This window comes from Nelumbo lutea, chromosome 5 (assembly GCF_056320005.1).
Source record: "Nelumbo lutea isolate HS-2025 chromosome 5, American lotus-T2T, whole genome shotgun sequence".
Classification (NCBI taxonomy): Eukaryota; Viridiplantae; Streptophyta; class Magnoliopsida; order Proteales; family Nelumbonaceae; genus Nelumbo; species Nelumbo lutea.
Window position 1 is genome coordinate 86,263,456 of NC_142688.1, and position 25,691 is coordinate 86,289,146.

The 25,691-nt window shown below is 39.1% G+C and overlaps 2 long non-coding RNA genes across 2 annotated transcripts; one reads left to right on the top strand and one right to left on the bottom strand.

Annotated features, from left to right (window-relative positions):
* Positions 1–3,309: 3,309 nt before the first annotated feature.
* LOC148853262 (uncharacterized) lies at positions 3,310–5,075 on the bottom strand. The gene is made up of 2 exons (XR_016099215.1): positions 4,623–5,075; positions 3,310–4,152 (listed from the first exon to the last, which is right to left on the bottom strand). It is a non-coding gene; the product is annotated as an uncharacterized LOC148853262 (long non-coding RNA).
* A 614-nt stretch (positions 5,076–5,689) lies between these two features.
* On the top strand, positions 5,690–10,719 carry LOC148853263 (uncharacterized). Its single transcript, XR_016099213.1, has 5 exons — positions 5,690–6,003; positions 6,161–6,261; positions 9,806–9,879; positions 10,271–10,351; positions 10,429–10,719. It is a non-coding gene; the product is annotated as an uncharacterized LOC148853263 (long non-coding RNA).
* Positions 10,720–25,691: the final 14,972 nt, after the last annotated feature.

Sequence of the window (25,691 nt, forward strand, 5' to 3'; positions counted from 1 at the left end):
CGGACAAAGGTAATGATCAGGAATGCACTCTCTCTGATAGAAACCAAACTGCCGGCAGTTGATTTCAATTGTTGAAATTTTGTTTTGCAAAATTTATATATGATATATTTATATACGGTTTCAAAGTGTTTGCAAATGGTTTTAATTCCCGAGATCCATGTGAGTGGAGAGTGCGGCACTGTTCCTTGCAGCTGAGGGAGAGGTCATCACTGTCATGTTTCTTGTCAACCAGTTAACTTTCTTTAAAAGATTCTTGTAATGGAACAATTTGCAGGGGTGATGGAGTGCAGAGTGGGGGAGCTTCCTTTTATGTATTTAGGCTCCCGCTGGGGTCAAAGACAACGACAACAAGCATTTGGAAGCCTGTAGTAGAAAGAATGGAAAAGAGATTGGATAGATGGAAGGCTTAGTACTTATCTTTGGGAGGGTGAATCACTCTTATAGAGAGTGTTTTGGCCAGCTTACCAACTTATTCTCTCTCCTTGCTGAGAATACCAAATGAGGTGGTGATGAAGGTTGAGAAGATTCAAAGAGACTTCTTATGGGAAGGGGTGGGGTGCCAAAAAGTATCACTTGGTTAAGTGGGAGAAGGCGTGCAAGCCAAAGGAGAGGAGTGGGTTGGGGCTGAGAGTTAATAAACAAAGCACTTCTATGGAAATGGTTGTGGAGGTTTGGGCTAGGGAAGGAGAGAGAGGCTTTATGAAGGAGAGTGGTAGTTGGGAAATATGGAGTGATAAGATTTGAGTGGGAAACAAGGGAAGTGAGAAGCCCATATGGGGAGAGTGTTTGGAAAGGAATAATAAGTTTTAATCAAGATTTCAGAAAATTGATTAAGTTTAAAGTGGGGGAAGGCTCTAGAGTGAGATTTTGGGAAGACGAGTGGCTTGAAATAGGGAAGTTATGTGAGGTGTGTCCAAGATTATACAAGCTAATAGAACAACAAGTCTCAATAGCCCAATGCTACGAGTGGAGAGGGGAGCAACTGATCTGGAATCTGAAGTTCAGAAGAATTCTTCTAGATCAAGAAGTGAAAGAGTCTATTATGCTTCTAGAAAATTAGAAGGAACCAGCATTTCTAGAGATGCAGAAGATGGTCTTTGGTGCAATGAATGTAAGGAAGGCAGATTTACAGTCAAGTCATTCTATAAAGCTTTAACAAGAGAGGAAAGGGTTCAGACCAGAGAAAAGGAATTTGGAGCAACCCAATCCCCCCAAGGGTAGAAGCATTCGCATGGCTGGTAGCTCATGACAGCATCCTCACCTCTGATAACCTGAAATCTAGAGGTTTACATCTTTCCAACTGGTGTCATATTTGTAATCAGGAGGAAGAAACAATTTTTCATTTGTTCTTTTCATGCAGTATAGCAAGTTTCATATGGAAGTTCTTCTCTTTTCTATTTGGGGTGAGTGGGCTCAATCCATCGACTGCAGCAGAAATTTTCTCTTTCTGGCCAAAGCTCAGAGACAGTAAGAGAGCTAGGATGGTGTGGAGCTGTGTCCCTTTTGCAATATGCCGGTCTATATGGAGGAAGAGAAATAGAAGAGTTTTTGAGAATAGATCAAACAACATCCAATACATGGTAGCTGCAGCGACAAATATGATTTCAGAATGGGTTCTCAGACTTCTAGATTTTGATCAAGTCTCTAAAACAGGTTTGTTGGAAATTTCTGCAATACACTTGAATTACAGCCTTGTAATGTAGAATAATTTTTAATTTGAAGTTTAGAGAATGTACGAGGTGTGCCATCTAGACAACCAAGGATGTTAGGATGTAACTCTTCTTTCTCTTTAATGAAAATTTTCCTTGATTCTTCGAAAAACATTGACTGGCCAGATGTATGCCTTGTACCGCTGCTAGTATCTCAGCACTTATAGAATCACCAACACCCACTGGTCCTGAAAAAAAGGAAAGGATGTTTTTATCTTGATCTCTTTGAATCCCTCCTATGCCCGATGGCCCTGGATTGCCTTGACAGCTTCCATCAAAGTTCAATTCTTTTTACCATTCCTCTACTTGGTCAGGTACTTCCTTTTCTCTCATAATTGAACCAAACAGTATTTAAATCTCCTCCTATCACTCATGGTCTGTCCCAGTCCTCTTTTATTGCATCTATTTAAGCCCAAAATTCAGACCTCCATCTGTTATCATTTGAATCATAAACTGAGGATAGAACAAAATCCCAACCGTCCTCCAGAGTCTGAAACAAAATTGAGACTGAGAACTGCCCTACCTTCTTACCCTTTACCTCTACTGAATTTACATCCCAAATCACCACCAAGCCTCTTGTTGTGCCAATAGTTGGAAGAAACTACCAATTACAATCATGCTCTCCCCATACATTCCTTATTGTTTGAGCTTCCATTACTTCCATTTTGATTTCTTGGAGACAGAGAATATCCGGTTTCCATGATCTTGAATGTGAGACTACCACTGTACTCCTTCAGCCTGAATTTAGCCCTTTAATATCCCAAGATACTTTCATTTAAATGGATTAAGGTTTTGGTGTGCCGCCCTAGCACACACCTGCGGTTTTGGATTCCATAGGGGTATTATGAGCTTAGAAACTACCACTGACCTTAAGTTGTTAATTTCTCTAGAGGGTGTTTTCTTGGATACTTCTGTGTTGAACCAAAGAATTTGATAATCAATTCCTCAGGGTGCTTTTCTTGTTCATCCTTCTTGCAAGCTTATGAAGGTGATGACTCCTGGATTGTCCCCTGAATTTCTTCATTCCTCTTCTTACTTTTCCATCACATTCCTTTCTTTCCTTTTGCAACTTTTTATCACTAAGTTTCTGCAGACCTCCCCATGTAGTATAGAATCCATTCCCACTAGCTCCATCCATTTATTTAATGAACCTAGATGCTCTATTTGACCTCATCTTCACCAATTTATCATTTCCAGTTTTACATGTTATATTGATTATTTTAGTCTCTTTCAAGTTCTGCCTAGCCTAATTTGTTGGGAAAATCAAGGCTAAGTTCCGAACTAACAAGCTAAAGGCTTTGTGGGCCTGTTTCCAACTTGCTTAGGACCCATTTTAACCACCTAATTAGCTGTTGTCTAGGTGGGTCCTGCATCAAGTAGTCTTGTTTCTTTCCCTCTCATTTTTTCCCGCTTCCTTTCTTCCCTAAACAACCCAAGTCCTCATTCTTCTCGTATCCCATTATTCTTTTTCCAATCTTTTCTAGTAGGTGGTTAAATTTGGGGTTGGTTAGTTTACAATAAGAAATTAAAAATTATGATTGTAAGTAAAATTTCGAAATAAATTTGCGAAACCAAATTAGTTGATCGGAAAAAATCAGGGTAAAAGACTTAAACATACTCTCAGTTTTCATAAATTGACTCAAATGCACCCCGAGGCCTGAGTTTTTAATTAGACTTAAATATACATTGTGACTCTTTTACCTCTTATCTTCTTTCAAAATTTCAAAAGAAAAAGTACATGAGTAAATCTAAGGAGATGAGTAGAAATGCAAATGATATGTATTTACATGAATAAATGAAATTAAACCCAGATAGTATGGTCTGCACACCTCTTCAAGAACCCATAGCCATGGCTTCCCATGACCAGCAGGTCAGCTCTGAGTTTCTGCACTGTCATACATACCTATTCCACCGCATCTCCGCTCCCCAGTCCCCACTTTCTTCTCTAGCATTCGAATCAATTACAGAGGAAACTGTTACTGCTAATTTCCCAAAAGAAAACAATTGATATGATAACCGAAAAATTAATGGAAGCAAGCATACTGTATAGCCACTAGAGCCATGCCTTCGGTACAGGGATGTGCACCACAAGGACATAGATTGAGGCCTCAAACTACCAACACAGGGCAACAGCAATCGAATTGCGTTCATTCACGAAGCCGGCTACACAGTATTCCCTCACCATGAGAAATCCAAATCACGGTTGATTTCCACCTTGGTTTCACTAAAGCTCGCCCGATATTCACCTCGGCTTCAGTTGTTAAAGTATCTCCATGTGGGTGGCGCAACAGATGATCCAGACATAAGGAAGGATCACCGTCCTGCTGACTCTTGGAGAACCATCCTGTGGTGTAGATACAAGTACGCTAAACAACTCGCTAGGCAGGCTGCGTACTCTCCGTTGGAGAAGCATAGGGAGATCACCCTCCCGAAATATACAGATCTGGATACAAAAAAAAAAGAAGAAAAAGAAGGAATACAAATTGATGTTTATGAATGAATTCGTGATTAGAGATTGAGGAATTGTAGAGAGAGAGAGAAAGAGTGTGTCAAAACTATCTTATACAAAATCCTTCATAAAACCCGACCTTTCCAAAGAATACAAAAATTTTATGATCAGAATCCATAAAAATCCCATCTTTCCCGTGAATAAAGGGAAAAAAAATTCTTTCTTTATAAATTTCCAGATAGGATTTAACTAGAGAAAATCATTATTCCTCTAGTTTCACATTCCTGGAACCGGAAGGAGGAGGGATCAGCAGAGAAAGACTCACAACGATCTTATGGTTATAGAGAATCCTATAAAACCCAAAAAAAAAAACCACCAATCTTTCCAAAGAAAACAACAAAATTTTGTGACCAGAATCCACACAAATCCCATCTTTCCCCTGAATTAAGTGAAACAAAACTCACCTTATACAAATTTCCGAATCGGATCGGAGCCATCGTGTATGTTCTTTTAGCAACACAAGAGACTAAGAAAGGAGCAAACTTTGGTCATCGGATTCAAGATTAGCCTCTGTAGCTTCAACTGGAGTAAGGAGTAAAGGAATAGCTTCAAAAGACGTTTCAGAACTCTTCCGCCCGACTGAAGATTGAAAATGAAAGGGACATTTTGTCAATTGATGAAGGAGTTTAACCGGTACAAGCCAATCTCTCCCTAGGAAAGTTTGGAGTGCATCTCGTCATAAACCAAACCGAGTGCGAGCAATTCGGAGAAGCATCGATCGCCATTATGAGAGAGTAAACAGAGACGAGAAATCTAGGAGGTCTCCGGGTTACCTGCAGAAGCTCGGGTTCGGTTTTGGTCCCAAAACATCAAGTATAGCCGTTTTCAGGTCGGGCTCAACTTTCTGAAACGACCCCAATTCAAGGCTGAGTCTGATTTAATAATATATATTATGTAATAAAAAAATATTTTATAATATATAATGTTTTTCTTTATTTCTTTTCTTTCAAATTTTTGGTTTGAGGTCTTTTAATATAAATAAATTAATTTTATTATAAAATAAAAATATGAAAGAAATATTTTTTCTCAATTTCTTGCCTGAGGGTTGGACTCGATTCAAGACCATGTCCCAATGATCAAACCGGACACAGGCCTAAATGTGTGATGCTAATGTAGAGACAAAGCCCAATCAATGAGCAAGTCTTCCTGCAAACATGTATAAAATAATACAAAATACAAGGTTTTGAACCCTACCTTTTAATAATTGTACTCCTTCCAAATTGAGCCTTACTAAATTTTACTAAATAATTTATATAGTATTAAACAAGGTTTTAACTTGTTATTGATTTAGACGGTCGAACCATTCAAATCGTCACTCGGTCGATTTTCCGGATCTGGTTTTCATAAAACTCGGGATTTTTGTAAAAACCCTTAACAAGTTAGCGAACCGGATGACCCGATGACCCGGTAATCATGCAATAGGTCGACTGTCGACCCCTTATCTTTTTACATTTTTTAGGTTTAAAAATTTGTAAAATCCCCAAAAGTCCCAACTCTGTTCTACATCTAGGGTTTATGTAGGATTTAGAACAGGAGAGGACGAACTCACAAAGAGGACAGATGGTTGAAGAAAAATGGCAAATCTGATCTCCAGTTGTCGGCGGCACCTAACTAAACGCCATCCTCTCATTTGGGCAACACTAGACCACCAAGTTTGGGGCTTTGGGTGACATGGTTTGGGTGGCACCAGTTCTTGACATCATAGCTTTGTTTGTCACCGATGAGCGGCGACAATATCAACTATCAAACCTCTACAATCAGAGTTCAGAGAGAGGTGGATTATTAGTAAGTCTTTAAGTTAATATTTTGCATTTTTCATTTTTTTCTAGTTTGGTGTAGAATGTAGATGCTAACTTTTGTGGTTTCTAGTTTTGTTTAATACGTCCAAGTTTATTCATTTTAATATATATATTTTTTTCAATTTTATTTTGTGATTTCTAAGTTGTAACTGCAATCTAGAAGGCTGAAAGTTGGAACCTGAATTTGATTTTGGACTTTGGAGCTTGAAGTGGAATTTTACAACAGTTTTGAAGAGGAAAATAGGTAAATGACTAAAGATTTATGACTTTTATGACTAAAGACAAATGATAATTTCTATTTGAATAAATGTATATCGATATTATTGATAAATTTCATTTATAATTAGTGATTTATTTTGCTTCGATGTATGAATGAATATTATTGATATTTTTTAATGAATGAAGGAATGGATATGATTTATGAATGAATTTTGTTGTAATTTACGAATTAATATTATTGATATATTTGAATGAATGAATATTGCTATGATTTATGAATGAATATTGTTGATATATTTCATTCATAACTATGACTTATGAATGAATATTTATTTATTTCTTTTATGATTAGTGAGAATGAATGTCATTCGATTAACTCTAGTGTATAAACCATGAAGCATGAATTATTTGTTTCATAATAAATCACAAGTTCTAAAATATTTTGATTTTTTTCACCTTTTGTATTCCTTCTTCTCTAATTTATCCATTTATTTTGTTTGTGGATGAAGTAATAAATTGTGGTTGATATCTATATTTATTTATATTGGAGATTGGAGGTTTGAATAGTTGGAACTTGGGATGTTGGCGCTTTGATCTAAAATAATTGTTTTCTCTTTATGCTGGTGTAGAAGAGAAAAAAAAAAGTAGAAATTAGAATGTCAACACCTGCAACTTGACATTCACAATCAACAACAACTTCTACTTCTTCAACTGCAAATGTTAGGGGGAAATCTGATCCTGCATGGGAGAATGTTTCCCTTCATGTAGACCCTACTAACAGGTCAAAGAAATTGACAGGCATTTATTGCCAAAAATTATTTAAAGGAGGGGGTATCAATAGGATGAAACAATATCTTGTTCAAACGAGTGGTGAGATTGCAATATATCGTAAAGTTCCATATGATGTGTATTTCAAAATAAGACAATAATTGGATGAAAATAATCAAAAAAGCAAAGCTGATAATAAATTTCAATGCTCATCTTAAATTGATGATGATGATGATAATGATTTTTTTCAGTTACTGATGCTAGAAATATTGGTCTTTAGAGGCAGTCATTTAAAACTGACGCTAAAGACCAAACGACTACCGCTAAAGACATGGGCCATGTATTATTTCCACTTTCGTCCCCCATACCTACTCCTCTTCACATTTTTTTCCGCCCTCTCTCCCTCTCTCTCGCTCTCAGTTGTTGCTTTCTTGCGATGAAAATGTAAAATATGAGAACGATGCCGACAACTCAACCAAACCAAAATCATTAACCTATCTTTCTTTGATTGTTTGGTCTCAGACCAAAGTAGTGTCTGGAGTGAAGCCTTGTTTCTGTCTCCTCTCATCTGTTTCTCTGTTGATTCAGCTTGAGGTGAGTTTGAGTTATCTGATCTCTCTTCAATTGCTGTTCTTTGATTCACTTTGGTTACTGAATTGGAACGAATGGGAAGGACTTCTTTTTTTTTTCATCTGGTTGCTTGAATAATGAAAAGTATTGTAGATTTTGTATTCTATATGTTCTATTCGGTTAGATCTTGACTGGAACTAATGTTGTTTCCGTTGATTATTTGATCTATTTTTGCTCATACATTTCCTCTTCATTAGTGTTTTGCTTACCTTTCTCTCACCAGCTTTTCAACTGAAGGGCGTTTCAGTGTTTAATATTTATATGATGTGATAGTAGATCAGGATTCAGAAGTTTAGTGTCATTGGGAAGCTTTTCTTGTTTTCTTTGTTTTCATTTTGTTTCAAACAACTTCTTCTCATTTTTTATCCAGTGTGGGATTGGTAGTGTGGATTTCGAATTGGAGTTCAAGAATCCATGAGTTTGTGAGAATTGTAGGTGTTTATTTTACTTGCAATGGCTTTGAGAACTTCGTTGCTTGATTGAAATAATAGTATCCTAAGTTTCAAAAGTTACTCTAATCAACAGGATAGATATGTTCCAACTAGAAGTTTGGAATAATTAACTGAATTGGCTGGTGTGGTTATTCCTATTCATTCTTTAGTTGTATTAATTTCAAAATATGCTTGATTTAGCTATGGGTACTATACATTTGGTTAAGAAAATTGTTTGATTGGTTCTAAAAGCAATGTTGTCTGTTCTGTCTTTGTAGAAGCAATTGCTAGATTGCTAGATTGGTCTTTGTACAAGGCCTCACAGATGAATAGTTTCTTCCCTCATATGTATCAGAAATGTGGGCAAATTTTACTTTCAGTAAAGATTAGCAAAGCAGCAACTCCAAAAATTTAATTTTCTAGATTGCTTGCTCATAAAGTTACTGATAAACCACACAAATCATTACTTTTACTATAAAATGACAGAGATCACTGGGTAGCCATATCAAATTTCTCTTCCCTGGGGTGTTCTTTATGGAAGAAAATTATGGAAAATTTTCCTCTTCTAAATAGTGGTCAGTCTCCTAAACTGGATTCTGGTCATCAGCTAAAATTTTGGAAAGACATGTGGTGTAATAGCTGGTCTTTAGCATAGCTATTTCCCCAACTATACCACCCTGAAGTTAAAACCATCCATTTCATTTTTCCCCCCACTCTTCAAAGGCCTATAAAAACTTTTCTTCCAATTTCTTGGATGTTTTCCTACAATATCCTCTCCTTAGGAAAAAAATAAAAAACAAAACTTTTATTCATGTCCACTTCTATATTCATCACTGTCTCCACATCAATTGATCTTTGAATTGCATGAGCTTCAACCACAGCATCATTTCTTCCTCAACTAAGTCTTTGTCTTCAATAGCTTCGACTTCAATCTTAACATCCTCTCTTTAACAACTTAGTTTTGCATTTACTTTTCCTATCTTTAACAGCTTGGTTCTATTTATTTAGAACAATTCTAAATGCCCAAGCAAAGGAAACCACAATATAAGCAGATTTCCACCAAATGGAACCTCAAAATTAATGTCTATCTCTAGCCTGAAGTAATTATGGCAGCAATCAGACTTGAATGTGGATTTCAATGTAGCCAAGAAGAGGTAAACCTGTAGACTTGGATTTCAGAGTAGCCAACCATTCATTTTTTGAATTTTTAGCATGTTTCCTGAAGTTGATAACAGTTGGAAAGGGCAGGTCTTGAAGCTCAGGCTTTATTGCAGTCTACTTCCAATTCTACTAGTTGTCTTGAATTTGGTAGATAGTACTCTTTCAAAGTATCCAACCATTAATACTCTTTCAAAAATACCTACTTCAAGTGAACTAGTAATACTATTATAAGGTAATTGTAGTTTGCAGGCTTGATTTATTTTGTGAACTACGATCAACCACTTGAATAGTGTACAAGCTTATTTTCTACCAAGCTTATTCCTTATAGCTGGATTGTTCTTTCCCCGTAAATAATTCTCTAAAATTTTATTAAGGTGTTCTTTGGAAAGTATGTCATATGTTGAAATGTTTTAGAATTTTACCTTGAGGTACTGTTTCTTCTTGTAGTTTATTTAAATCTAGACTGTCATTATTCTATTATAGACTTTTGCTCTTAAGTTTCCAATTTATCTGGTTACTTTTCACTATGCATGTACTTTTGTTCTAGTTCTTAGGTTTTTTACTTTCTTCGTTCTCTAGATTTGGATTCAGCCAGTTCTTCCGGCAGTGAGTCAGAGGGTGCTAAAGCTACATCTTCAGTGAATACAACCAAGGTATTTTTAGATCTTATATAACAAGTTGCTTTATATTATCAACAAGAAACTGTGTGTGACTATGTTTTCTTTCCTTTATGCTTTACTACTTTAGGGGGCTATATGGGAATTAAAATCATTCTCATTTTTTGTGATACTCTTTTTCTGTTTTAATGCTTACACTTAACCATTTGACATTCTCAGAAACTAAAAACTTTAGGTTCTGGGATGGAGCTAGAACAAAAGAGAAGTAATCCTATTGATTTGCATGAGGGAAATCATAAGTTATTTGGGTTTTGTTTCTATTCTGTGTGCACTATTAGATCTAATTCTGTGTATATTGTTCAAGAATGCTCTAGGTGACACAGATTCTGTTCCGTGTGACACTAATATCCTGTTATTGACTGTGTAGAATCTGTTAGTGGATTATATCAACTTGAACAAAATGCCCCAGTTAAACCAGTTTCTGTTGAGACAAATGGGCACTATGAGGGTAAGCATAGAGCTATTTGGTGGTACGCCATTTTGACTCTGGCACATCATCTCACCCTTTGCAGTGACATTTTTTAGGGGACAGTGTTGCATCTGAGAGACGCGTCTCCCTTGAAAAGTTGTATCGGGCTCGAGAAAAGACACTTCTTTTGAGTTTTGAGAGAGCAGTCAATGGATTCAATCAAGGAACTTAGATAACTTTGAGAGGAGGCAGCCGACCGCCAGTGTTTTGAGTTTTGAGAATGGATGGTGAAATTTGTATTAGAGATTAATGTAACTAAGATGTACATTAATCTGTGATTCAAATGTATTAAATTTTTTGGTAGAAAAACATTTTGAATGGAAAATGGATCTTTTAAATTGCATTTATATTGGTTTTTTGCATTTATATTGGATGAATGTAAATAAAACAAGTTATTTGAAGCAAAGCATTAATAATTTAAAAAGAAATTATGGATTATGTAAAACAAAGTATTGATTTAGCGGCAGCCGCGACTGCCGCTAAAGAAGAACATGGCTGCCACTAAAATAAAATGCACCAAACCTGTAACGACAGTCGAATTAGTATCAGCAGCAGTAAGTATTTTTAGCGGCAGTCAATTCAGTATTAGCAGCAGTCATGACTGCCACTAAAAGTATTTTTAGCGTCAATCAATTCAGTATTAGCAGCAGTCATGACTACCATTAAAAGTATTTTTAGCATCAATCAATTGAGTATTAGCGTTAGTTGCAACAGCCGAGAAAACTTCTGCTAGACGTCTAACAACAGTTATTTTAGCGGCAGTTTGCCAGCTGTCGGTAAAACTTCTAGTGACAGTTTTAAAGACTTCTAGTGGCAGTCATTGTGTTCTTTTATAATTTCACTTCCTCTACTTCACTCATTTGAATAATATAACTTGGAGCTGAAGTCATAACAATTCGGGGCTCCCTCAATCCCACATGAACTAGAATAAGTAGGCCAGAATAGATTGGAATAAAACTTAAGAGAAAAAGGGAGATGGTAAAAAGAATGTTGATCCATCAATAAAGTAATATAACAAATCTTTTTTCTTTTTCTATTGTTGTATTTTATTTTCTACTCTTCTCAATGCCCACACCAGTTAAAAGAACAAATGAAGAAAAACAAAACAAAGTAATGTATAGAGGGGGAAAGTAAGAGAACTAAAAGGCATATACATCCATCAGATCTTGTTGGAGTCTTCTAGTGACATATTAGATGATTCCATCAAATCAAATCTTAATCTGAAAACGAAGACAGAGAACTTCATCTGATTAAGAATCCCATCTTATTCTAATAATCATTGCCATTGTGATCTAGCAATGATGATTAGATGTTAGTGAGTCTAGTTACTTAAATGGTGAAGGCCTCATGTTGATTATTATTATGTATTCAGTTTAATATCAAATTTTGTAGTGGTCCAACAGAATCTTAACCAGAAAGTCTTTACTACTTGCAAAAAAGTGAATTTCTTTACTGGTAGGTCTTTGTTTAATGAAATTGACACAAGTAGATGAAGGGGTAAATTGGGTTTTGAAAATATTTAGTTGTATTAGTATTAGTATTAGTATTAGTATTAGTATTCAAATAAAAGTTAAGGGAGGTTACCGATATTAATAATATACTATATTTTAAAATCAACTAAAAATGAAATTGGTTTTTTTAGGTGTTAGATAAGTAGTTATACCATTTGGGTCAAACAAGTGAGTCCAAGATACAAGTTTGGATTCTCTACCCACGACACAACTCAACCCACACCTATCCACATAACATCGCTGCCACACATGGGGAACATCTCATCCTCTTGCATGTTATTATGCATGGGGAGATGTTCCCAATGTACGAAGGTAGTGTTTTATGGGTACATGTGGGTAGAGTTGTGGGTATAGGAGATCCAAAGTCCCAAGATACCATTATTAAATACTAAAAATTTAGAAATAAATAAAAATTTTAGTCACATCTTTAATATTATATATTTGTCATATTAAACAAAAATAGATATGATAAACAAAAAGTATTTTTATTAATGATAGAGATAGAATGCAATGTTTAAAACTAATCCATAAATGAGACCATTTTCCTCCTTAAGTAGTGGATCAATGGTTCAACCATTCAGATCAATGGATTAATCCATGATGTCATAGTAAAATATTATTTTTTTCTAAAAATAGAAAATAATAAAAATTACAAAAAATACATATAGAAAAATGTAGGTACATCTTTAACATTATATATTAATTCATATTAAAAAAGATAAGTGTGATAAAGAAGAAATACTTTTATTAATAACATAATGAAACACAAGATTTAAAACCAAATGGGTCAACCCATGCTGTTATAATTGAATAATAAAATTTAAAAAATATAGATATACAAAAAACATTAGTAGAAAAATTGGCATATCTCTAATATTAATTATATAGCTAGCCATCATATTAAAGAAAATAAGTTTGATAAATAAGAATTGCTTTAATTGATGGTGGAAAAGGAATACAAAAAGTAAAATTGTCTTGAAAAAGGAAAAGGTTTTCCATTCACAGAATGGTTCAAGAATTCAATAGTCTAGGTTAAACCATGATATCATAATTAAAAAATAAAAAATAGACAAAAATACTAAAAGCTATGAAAAATAGAAAAAAATTTATATAAAGAGACATCCTTGATATTATACATTCATCACATTATATAAAAATGAATTGTTTTATTAATAATGAAAATGGAGTAAAAATTTTAGATTTTACATACAAATAGATCCATTTTTTGTGTTATGTTAAATGAGACAATTCATGTGTCATAATCAAATAATAAATTTTTAAAATTGCTGCATGCACAAGTACTCATTTACTAGTCAGGTTTAAAAAAGTGTAAAGTAGGACTCGATTTTCGTGGGCGTTGTACTTATTTTGTTTGTTTGAGATCGATGCAAATTGATATAATTGCAATTGTACACTATTTGATGCAAAAGTTATTTGTTCAACGTCAAGATAATCCATTCGATTGTAGTGGATTATCACTAGAAGAAATTTTAATTTACTATGGTTATGGCCCATAATCAGAACAAGGAAAGAGTAGAATAGAAAGGTACTTCGAGGGTAGCAAAGCAATGTTTCTCATCTTAATAACGGAGCATTATACAAATGGAGACAAATTAGTGTATCTCAATTGATGCAGGATAAGCTTGTGTGGTCTTTTAATTCCCCATGACCATGGAGGTACACTGTCACTACCTAGAGGGGTAGTGTATCTCCAACATGATACTGGACACTGTATGTCCGTTATATGCGTAGAATGAGGACTGAGTAAACATCAGATCACCTTTTCCTGTACTGCCCATTTACGACTGGATGTGGTTTGGTTTTGTATTTAGACCGGATTCTCTACCGCGAAGCCTTGTTGATTGGATTGTTGACTGGATTTCTATGGATGTGGATATAGAGACTTCTCACATTCCAATCTGAATCAAATATCAAATACTGTCACAAAAGCCATTTTATCCCGGATACTGTTAGTTGAAGCGGCAGAAAAACCTCATGCTCTCCAGGCCCAAGTTGAAGTTTTACAGGTCCGGATGTAGTAGGCACGTTAGGTAAGAACAATGAGTGAGAATCTAATAGTGTGTGATACCTATCCCAGCTAATGAGCCTTTCTTCTCAACGTTTTTGTTTTGTTAGGAATTATCTATTATTTTATTATTTGTGTCAATTAATTAAAAATAAAAAACAATAAAAAAATGAAAACTTGTCTCAGTTAATGCGTGTTTCTCTCTAACCTTCTGCCATTTTGGGTTCTCCTTGTTAGACAATTATGCCCTTAGCTCCAATCAGATTGATGTACATTTTGACATTTATTGTAAATGAATTAAGTACATAATTGATTCATATCATTATGTTGTGTTTCTATTTAATACCCTTAATTGATTCATATCATTATGTTGTGTTTTTATTTAATACCCTTAATTGATTCATATCATTATGTTGTGTTAGTTTAGAATCTTCATAGCCGTTGGATAGATCTACGGAGATTTATCCTATCAAGGCTGACATTGATGTACCACCAAGTTGGTTTGGATGGATTGTCTCAGCTGTCAAGGTGAGACCTGAGGTACATGCAGTGTGAGTTTTCTTGAAATCCTGAACTGGACCAAAATTCTAGTAATGCCCTGTACCTTGGAGATACATGGGCAAAATTAGAATGTTCCACCTGACCCCTAGGCTCGATTATGGTACTGCACTGAGTGTCGGATTGGGTTGTCTTTGATATGCCAATTAGTGAGATCCTTAGAGGGGGTCAAAACCTGGGTATGTTGGGAAAGTCCGAGAATTCATCTGAATGGGTGATCATAGTGACAGGATCAGTCCCTTTGCCGGATAAAGTGAATGATCGGGGATGCACTCTCTCTGATGGAAACCTAAATTGCCTGCAGTTGATTTCAACCGTTGAAATTTGTTTTTGCAAAATATATTTATATAAAGTTATACATACATATAATGGTTTCAAAATATTTGCAAATGGTTTTAATTCCCAGGATCCATGAGAATAGAGAGTGCAGCACTGTACCTTGCAGTTGAGGGAGAGGTCCTTTCTTGTTGGATAGTGTTTGATCATTATGGGCTGAGATGTTAAGTATAAGACCATTGAGGGTAATACCTGATGGGCTAATCTTGTATCTGCCCGCAGTCCTTGGGTTTTCATAAGGTGACTGGACCCAAAGACCATTTAGTGTAAATGTTGGGCCCATTAAGAGCCCATGGTGATGGACTCAGGGGTTCACTGTCTCCTACAATGAATTTAGCCAGGCCTTATAATAAAGGTTGGACTGAACCCATGTGGCTGATGTGTAGATCAATGTTTGGGTCCCACGCCATATAAGGAGAACCAAATGGGTAGTAGGTTAAGAGGTTAAGTGAGCACATAAACTTAATGGGCCTAAAGCTCAATTCAAACTGGGTTAATTAGATTAATTAAATAAGGGAAAATCTAGGCTTAGATCAGCAGATAAGGATAAGAGGATAAGTCTTATCCACTTAAAAGGTCCAGATCCAAATAAAGATTTGGATCAAGAAACTCCTAATTTGATTAGGATCAAGCTGATTCTAAACTGTAGATAAGATAAGGGATTATCCATATCACTTAAAGAGTCTAGATCCAAATAAAGATTTGGATTAGGAAACTCCTAATCAGATTAGGAGGTTGTCTCTTTAAGTTTATACATAAGAGAGCAGGGCAAACATGCAAACACACAATAGACACTATAGCAGTCTATAGAGTTCTTCCCTATTCTTGCCGCCCCTACCTAGTTCGATCCCCACTTGTGGGAGTAATCAAGAATTATTCTTGACATTGCTTCTTAGTAGAAGAACCAATCTGAAATTGTGCTCACTAGCCCTCTATCTCATTCCTGCAGGGTTTGGCCATCCATATGATGGACCTCTCATCCCTTCACTCCTACTTCTTGACCTTCAGCCGCTCTATGAATTGCCCAAACATTGATGAAGACTCTGGTTTTAGCTGGGAATGCCAAGAGCTAGCAATGTGTTGCAAGATGATAATGACTATTTCCTGTTTGCCAGTGCCATTTGTTTGGAGACCAAATCTTCCCTAGTGATGGAAACAATAGCCCTTCTTGAATGTATAAATCCGCGTCTATCTTGGGCATTCAGTTTGCTTTTATCAAAGGTGATGCGCAATGTTTGATTAATCTCTTGTTGGAAGATTCCTCTTCACCTCCCTGGAGTGTTCATACACTCATACTCAATTACAAAATATATTTGCATAACCATCGTTTTTACTTAGTTACCTTTTCTCCACATTCCTGTAATCGGGTTGATCAATGCCTTGCTTAGTTTGCTCTTAATTGTCATTCTACTGTAACTTTGTCATGTCCACCCAAATTCTTGATTTCTTCTTTGTAAACTGTTTAATTGAGTGTTTTGTTGAATGATTAGCCTACAGTTTTTTTTTTCAAAAAAAAAGAACTTACAAGCTTATTTTATAGTAATGGAATTAGTAAAAAATGAAACATAAAAGCGAAAGAGATATTGCTTAGAGAAAGATTACAACTGTTGATGCTCGGGTAGGTCAAGGACAACAAAGTAATTTTGCCCCTAAGCTCTGAAAGTGGGCCGAGGACTTCAAAGGAGTCAGGGATGAGGCATTGAGGCCGAAGCTAAAGGCTGAGGGTTGGTCGCTGAGGTACTACAAGTCAAAGGATGTCAAAGGCCCAAGTGAAGACCCAAGGCGAAGACTCCGACAGTCAAGTCAGTATGAGGGTACAAAGAAGGGAACTAGGTATGGGCGAGGGCACCAAGGGGGCTACTCGTAGATACTGAATTCCTAGAGTGAGGACGCTTAAGTTCTATAGTAGGACCAGTTTTCAGGATCGGGATCCCTCACTTGGAGGGGGGTACCCCCTATTTATATTTGAGCCGCCTGGAGATTGGTGGAGATGAACGCCTGAGATGGGAGTCGTACGAGGGTAGTCAACAAGCTCTACGGGGGCGCATGGGTGCTTCATGATTGGCTCCATAAAAGGGGTGTTGTGGTTAGTCGAGTCCCTGGTTTTGGCTTTCATGGGCTGGGCTGGGCCACCCTACATCACTTGACCCCCACTCCCGAGGCCGAGGTTAAGAATTCGGCTTTGGTTGATGGGAGTAGTAATGGTGAACGCCAGTGGGTCCAGCAGCTGAGGTGTACCCTGCAGTGGCATCTTCCTTCGCATCTCTGTCTGGTTTGGCCAAAGCTACGAGTGATCTATGGCACTACTGCTTCGAACAGGCGATCGGGGGTCATGTTCTGCATGAGTCTGTGTTGGGAGAACACCCTGTGCACGGAATGGCTTTCTGATCAAACCAGTGTGCATGTTCGCACGGCCAGGTCACATAAACCAATGGGTCACAGTGGGTGGACATGCTGGTTCGCCCTGAGCATTGTTTTGCCTTCCAAGGATGGGTGCTCAGGGGTGCGGCACGGCTGGATCGCAAGCACATCGTTTCGCCTTTCGAGGATGAACGTTACGCGACGTGTTGTGATTAGGTTGTGGAGGTGGTGGATCCTTAATTGTTGGATCTTGAGATATTTGGGCCGTTCGTTCTCCTTTAAATAGGGGTCTTGGCAGCAGTGTTCTTGTCATTTTTCTCTAAGTGCCTTTGCTTTTGAGTGAACTCAACTCCTAGATTCTCTAACCTTCAACACTTCATTCTCACTTCTTCTTCCTCCACATCCTTTAGGTAATTTCAAACGATGTCTTTCTCAAATTCTGGACCTGAGTGTTATGATCTTCTGAATGAGTCGAAGGGGAGCTCCTCCCATACCCCTTCTCCCCTTTTTCCTTTGAGTCCTTCTGCCTTTGCTCCCCTTCGACAAGAGGTTGAGGTGCTTCAAGAGAGGGTAGCCTCCAAGTGTTCCGAAAGTAGCGTTGAGGCAATGACCCTTCCTGCTTGAGTGTTGCCTTTGTGACATTAAGGGAAGCTGAGGGGTCCTCCCAAGTCAAGGGGTAGGAGATACCAGATCCTGTTCCTGAGACAAGGGCTGCCTAGGCAGTAGCCAAGACTGATATCCTTCGCCTAGGATTTGAGAATTCTTTGGATGGGGATAAGGTTAAAGCTCAGGCATGACAGTACTTCATCCCCTCATCCTATAGTATGAGGGTACCTGAGGTGGGTGAATAGTCATGGACTCCTAAGGAGGGGGAGATCTGCGTCTACCAACATTTTCTTCAGTTCGGTCTTCGGTTCTCCCTTCATCCACTAATTTCTAAACTGTTGAGGGCATATGGGATCACCCTTAGCCAGCTAGTGACCAACACCATTAGGACCATAGTGGTGATGCTGGTGGTGGCTCGGTTCCAAGGGTAAAACTGATGTTGAGGCTCTTTTGAACATTGTTTGTGTCAAGAAAGCACTCTTCCAAAGACGGCATGTACTACCTTCAACCCCGTAGGACCAAGCTAGTAGACAACCCCTCTTCTATGCATAACTAGAAGGGAAAATTTTTCTTTTTGTATTGTCCCAAGGGCTGGTCCTTCAGGTTGGGGTGGGGAGAGGTTAGCCAAGCTGCAGAGAAGAGTGTCGCCCTGCTCACGAGTGAGGAAAATGATGATCTCGCGTGGTTGATCGACCTAGAGAGAGTTTGAGCCCAGCCTTTGGTGGAGGAAGAGGTCCCAATAGATTTTGTGGGGCTCATCCCTACTCCCCTTGGTAGGAGAGGCCCTGCAATCCCTTAACACGTTCCCTCCTCCCCTTTTTTTGTTTTGCATTACTAACAACTTCGTTTTGTTTGTAGAGGTGCCAATGGATGTCCAGAAGGTTGTGCTAGTACATGCTTGCACAATGCAAAAGGAGCGGGCAAAGATGCCTCAAAGACCTTCCAATGGGGCACCAACGCAGAAGGAGAAGGTCCCTGCCCCTACTAAGGGAGGGTCCTCTTGCCAAGTCCCAATTAAGGAGACCATTCCACAGGTCCCTACCAAAGGGACCACTCCAACATCTATCATGAAGGGAGCAACTTTACAAGTCCCCGCTAAGGGAAAAAAGCCCGTTGACGAGGTCCAATCGAGGTGGGAGTAGTAGGTGCCTCCTAAGTTTACCAACAAGTCAAAGAAGCCCACCCAAGAGGTCGAGGTGGGGCAGAAGAGGTCGACCGAGGAGGCCATGGGGGATCAGCCACCATAGAACCAGATCTTCCGTCCCCCAAAACCCGGGAGGAGCTCGCTAAGTGGTCCAACCAAATCTTCCGTCCCCAGTGGAATGTCCGCAAAGGGGACTCCATCCGGGAGGAGGGGGTTGGTCAGGCCTTGGTGAACGGGGCCCTCCTCTCGAAGGATCGCTATTAGATGCTAGGGAGCACTCCCGAGTAGGTCTACACCCAAGGTATGGGAAGCCTGATCGAGGTAACTCTTATCCCTTTTCCTTCATGACTATTTTTTTTTTTGTAAAATACTAACCGTTCCTTCACTGCAAGTCTGTCTTCACTTTGTTGGCCTTAGGGACTAGTTGAATCTAACCTTGGCCCAAATTGACAAGCTGGAGGAGGAAAAGGGGAAGCTCAAGCAAATTGTTGCTGCCGCCGAAGGGAAGTACCACAAGTTCTAGTAGAGCCTCATCAATGAATAGAAATTTCGGATGGAGGCTCAAGCATAGCTGAAGGAGGAACTAGAGCCTCTCCAAGGAGCAGAGGGAGAGAGCCCACATCAGAAGCCTTCTATTCGAGGGTGAGCAGTGCCTCAACTAGGCCGAGGGTGACGCTGCCAAGGTGAAGAAGCGGGTTGCCAAGGTAGAGAAGAAGGCTGAGAATGTAGCAAAGTGTGCTATGGTGGCCAAGTAGAAGGCTGCCAATGCCGAGAAGAGGGCCTAGGAGGCCGAGAAGTGGGCCAAGGAGATAGCCAATCTCACCTCCAGGGCTTACTTGGATGGGATTGAGGATACTAAGAAGGTGCTCGCGGTGTCTCTACCCAACTTCGACGCCGAATCTCTAAAGGTGATCCCCGACTTTTCCAAGGAGGCTGCTAACTCAGCTCTTCCCCCTCCTACAAGCGGCGAGGCCTAGGCTAGGTTTTTATTTTCTTTTTCTTTCTAAATACTTGCACATGTGTTCGGATTTGGAGGCCATGAATGAATTTTTGTGAAGCCCATTTTTGAATATAATGGAAATCGGTTGCATTTTTTATATCCCTTCTTGAGTACTTGATTTTTGCTTTCTGTTGTGTTCCTTTTTCCTTTAGATATCTTATTTTTCGTTGTGGGGCCCTTGCCCTTGCCCTTGCCCCTTAGCTTCAATCAGAATGATGTAATTTATGAGTTTATTGTAAATGAATAAAAGTGCATATTTGAGTCATGTTCCCTTGGTATGTTTCTGTGTAATACCCTTAAACTGGACACTTAATGAGACTCATGTTAGTTTAGAATGTTCACAGTCAGTGGGTCAGTCTGGGGAGACCTATCCTGACAAGGCTGACACTATGGTGCCACCAAGTCGATTGGGGTGGCCTGTCTCAGCTGCCAGGGTGAGACCCTAGGCACGTACAGTGTAGGATTAATTGAATCTTTGAACTGGAAGGTTACACTGACCCCTAGACTCGATTATGATACTGCACTAGGTGTCGGATTGGGCTGTCTTTGATATACCAATCAGTGAAATCCTTAGCGGGGGTCAAAACCTAGGTATGTTGGGACAGTCTGAGAATTCATCTGAGTGGGTGATCATAGTGACAAGATCAGCCCCTTTGTCGGACAAAGGTAATGATCGGGGATGCACTCTCACTGATGGAAACCAAGACTGCCTGCAGCCGATTTCAATCATTGAGATTTGTTTTGCAAAATATATTTTATATGATATATATATATATATATATTATGGTTTCGAAATGATTTACAAAAGGTTTCAATTCCCGGGATCCATATAAGTAGAGAGTGCAACAGTGTTCCTTGCTGCCGAGGGAGAGGTCCTCTCTTGTCGGGCAGTGTGTGATCATTATGGGCTAAGAGGTTAAGTGTAAGACCATTGAGGATAATACCTGATGGGATAATCTTGCATCTGCCCACAGTCCCTGGGTGTTACAAGGTGGCTTGGCCCAGGGACCACTTAGGGTAAGTGTTGGGCCCATAGAGCCCATAAGATGGGTTTCAGGGGGTGCACAGTCCATAACAGTGTATTCGGCCAGGCCTTGTAACAAAGGCTGGGCTGAACCCATGTGGCTATGTGTAGATCAATGTTTGGGTCTCACGCCATACAAGGAAGCCCAACTGGGCAACAGTTTGGAAGGCTAAGTGAGTACATAACCTTAAATGGGCCTTAAGCCCATTTCGAACTGCACTGATTTGATCAGTCAATTAAAAGGGGCAAATTTTGAGATGAATCAGCTAATAGGATTGGGCCTGGACCCTATCCACTTGGAGAGTCTATGATCTAAATAGGATTTAGATCTGGAAGCCTTCTAATTAGATTAGGAGTTGGCTAATCTGATCTGCAGATAAGATAAGGATTATCCCTTATCACTTAAAGGGACTTCTAATCCAAATATGATTTGGATCAGCAACTCCTAATGGGATTAGGAGTTGATCCCTTTAAGATTATAAAAGGAGGAGGGGGCGGCAGTCTTTAGACATGCAACCCAAAAACTCTTGTCTTCAGAGCTGAAATCACAAGAAGAGAGAATTCTGCACCCTGCAAATACTCTCTTGCCGTCTCCTTCCTGCAGCTACCACCTCCAGTAGTTCAATCTCCTACTCTCTACAGGAATAATCAAGATTTGATCTTGATACCAATCTTTTGGGAAAAGATTGATTGAAGTTGTATTCACAAGCCATCCTATTGATTCTTGCGAAGGGTCAAGTTCTTTTGGAAGAACATTGATGATTTTGCTCCATCCTGCACTGCGTCATCTTTAGTGAAAGCAGATTTTGGATCCTTCCTTGGGCGTGAACACCTCCATTAGGAGATACTGTTTCTCTGTATCAAGTATATCCTCCCTCTTACTCCTTTTGTTTCAGATCAGGTTTGGTTAATGGTTCAAGATTGATCCTTGAAAAATATGTTTTTCTAAAATAGGGAATTCGATTCCCTACAAAGATGGGAGAAATTATTGAAATTCGCCCAGTCCATTCCGCAAGATTTGGAAGTCCATGTGATGGATATCCTATCCCTTAAGTGGTATCAGAGCCAGGTTCAAATCTTGAACCAATTTGCTTCAGATCTAAGCTTGCGCAAAAGGGCAGAAGGCGTTCTACCCGATTTGCGCAGATATGGGTTTTGGGAAATTTGTTCCCAAAATTAATGGGCGAATAATTTGAAAATAATTTTTATGTAAATCTGATTATTATTTAGAACTGTTCTTTATGATTTTCTTGATTTATGGGCTGTTCGTACAAGAGGAGATCGAAATCTTGATTTTCGCATGGAACTTGCGATTTTGTAGTTTTTTGGATTATTTTGTTACATTTGGTCTGTAAAATAATTTTTTTTTATTTTTAGACTGAATGTATAGGTATTCAATCTGATGTAATCATTAATAGAAATAGGATTTCTATTTATTTTTATTTTTGGATCGAAAATGGCGGCACATAAAAGGAGATTCCGTAGAGAAGAAGATTTCGCAGATGGGAGAATTAGAATATGCGATTTGCAGTTTATGAAACTACAAACTGTGATCTAACCCTTGCTTTGTAGGATGGATTGTGCGAACATCCCTGATTGACTGATTCTTGATTTTTATCAATATTTAATTTCATATTATTTTCTTAAATTAAATATTTAATTAAAGATCAAACCCTAGACCCATTTGAACCAAGATTGGTTCAAACTGTTTGGACCGAACTGATTAGAAAGGATGAACTATAACATGAATGAGTTGAATGTCAGCTTGCAAAATCTCAACAATATGTTGCAAAGAGCTGAAGAACTGATTAGAAAGGATGAGCTTGTAGCTATGCTTGTTGAAGCTAGCAAGACAGGCAAGAGAAAGAGGAAGGCAAAGAAGCCTCAGAAGAAAGCCACTAAGGGTAATAAGCAGAAGAAATACAAAGCATCAGATGCCTATCACTTCTACAAGAAGACCGGCCACTGGAAAAATAACTATCCTATCTACCTAGAATCCAAGGTAATTTCGAAACTTGTGTTATAGAAACCAATTTGTTGGTAGCTTCTGTGTCATGGTGTATTGACTTTGGGGCTTCGACTCATGCATGTAACTCACTGTAGGGGTTCAAGGTAAGCCGAAGGCTGAGTGAAGGAGAAGTCACTCTCTACTTGGGGACTACTACAACTGTTGCAACTGCGACCATAGGAACCGTGGAATTACTTTTTAGAGAAGAAACTATTGTACTGAGAGATTGTCTTTATGTACAAAATTTAAGGAGAAATTTGATTTCTGTCTCAAAACTGTGTGCAGATGGTTATTCTGTCTTCTTTAGTAGTACGATTACTATTAAAAGAAATAACAGATAAATCACATACAGGGAACTGGAGAACGGTCTCTATGTTCTACATCCTTCTCTAGAAACTAACATAACCGAAACTACGTTGGCTGGAATCCCCAAGAAGAGAGCCCGTGATATAGTTAATCCCACGTGTCTGTGGCATTACCGACTTGGCCACATCGGTGTTGACCGAATCACAAGGTTGGTAAAGGATGGTCCTTTGGATTTTCTAACTGTAGAACATCTTCCCACCTGTGAGCCTTGCCTACAAGGCAAGATGACGAAATGACCATTTAACGGTAAGCCTGATGTACAGGCACACTTGACCTAATACATACTGATGTATGTGGTCCCCTAAGTGTTAGGACACGAAATCAACATGTGAATTTCATCACCTTCACAGATGATTTTTCACGATATGGTTACGTGTACCTAATGAGACACAAGTCTGAATCCTTTGAAAAGTTCAAAGAATTTAGACAAGAGGTCGTGAAATAGTTAGGGAGAGAAATTAAAGCCCTTCGATCAGATCGAGGTGGTGAGTATCTCTCTAACGAATTCCGGGACTACTTAAAGGACAATGGGATAATATCACAATTAGCTCCTCCTGCTACACCACAACTCAGCAGTATTTCAGAGAGGAGGAATAGGACCTTATTGGATATGGTCCGGTCGCTTCTCATACACTCAGAGTTACCCACATCCTTTTGGGGTTAAGCATTAGAGACTGTGATTTACGTGCTGAATCGGGTTCCAACCAAATCGGTTCCGAATACTCTATATGAACTTTGGACCGGAAAGAAACCAAGTGTCAAACACTTGAAGATTTGGGGTTGTCCAACACACGTTAAAAGAACGAGTGCGGACAAGTTGGAATCCAAGACCAGTCGTTGCCTGTTTGTAGGCTACCAAAAAGGCTCTGTAGGTTAGCTATTCTATGACCCAAGTGAGTAGAAAGTGTTCTGTAGTCGAAATGCACAATTTTTGGAAACTGACTATATCCTAGACACCCATCGTCAGGAAGTTGTTCTTGATGAGGAGAGCTCAGGAGTAGTGGGAGATGTCCCACAAGTTCCAGGTAGTGACCAACCTCGAAGATCCACCCGGGAATCCAGGCCACCAGTCCGTTATGGTTATGACCAGGATAGTTACCTGGTGGAAACCTTGACTAGTGAGGAGGATCCTGTGACTTACGCGGAAGCTATATTGGACATAGAATCCTAGAAGTGGGTGGAGGCCATGAGAGCAAAGATGGACTCAATGGAGACCAATGGAGTCTGGACTCTATTAGATCCACCCGTCGGGGTAAAAGCAATTGGTTGCAAATAGATTTATAGGAGGAAGAAGGGCCCCGATGGTAGGGTTGAGACCTTCAAAGCTCGTCTGGTGGCGAAAGGGTACACTCAGAAAGAGGGCATCGATTATGAGGAAACATTTTCGCCTATGGCCATGCTTAAATCCATTAGGATCCTACTAGCTATAGCAGCATATCATGATTATGAGATCCATCCATGATGGCTCTACCAAGGCATAGTGGGCTGCCTGACATCTAAGTCGCTTCGCCTCATTCTTGTCTTCGGGCAACTATCCTGTTGATAGAAAATTGATGATGGGATCCATCCATGATGGCTCGACCTCTATTTGGAGCACTTGGACTTCTTCAATGGAGGACCAAAGTAGCTTTTCTACATGCATGGTCTGACCGAGGACTTCACTTGAGGTTCTTGCCAATTTGGAGAGGGCATAGGCACTTGCGTTCTTAGCTCACGGAACTTGCTACAAGGAAAAGCTCTAGAAGTGGTGGGCTAAACCTTGGACTTTGGTGAGGTACTTGGACATGCTTTGTTATCTGGCCTCGTATTTGTTGTTAACTTGACTCACCACTAGCTGAGAGTCGCTGAAGGCTTCTATGTGTGAGGAGTCGAGATCCCTAGCAAGCTGCAGGCCAACGAGGAGGGCCTCGTACTCGGCTTCATTGTTTGATACTGAAAAGTCAAATCTCAACGCATATTCTATAACAACATCATTGGGGGTGAGAAGGATGGGGCTCACTCCACTTCCCTTAGCATTGGAGGAGCCATTGACAAAGAATTTCCATCAGGGTGAGCCTCACCGTCCTTGCGATACCTTTTATCATTTTCTGGGGTCTGGTGGAGGTCTCGGATAAAGGTGCATTCCACTATGAAGTTTGCTAGAGCTTGTGCCTTGATTGCGGGCATCGGCTGGTTCCGAACATCAAACTTGGAAAGCTCGATGGTCCACTTCGTTAGGTGTCCCGAGGTCTCTGGCTTGGCGAGGACAGCTTTGAGGGCCTGGTTTGTTAGGACCACTATTGAGTGAGCTTGGAAGTATGGTCTGAGCTTTCTAGCCAAAACCACATGGGCAAAAGCCAATTTCTCTATCTCAAGATACTTGGTTTCAGCATCGCATGC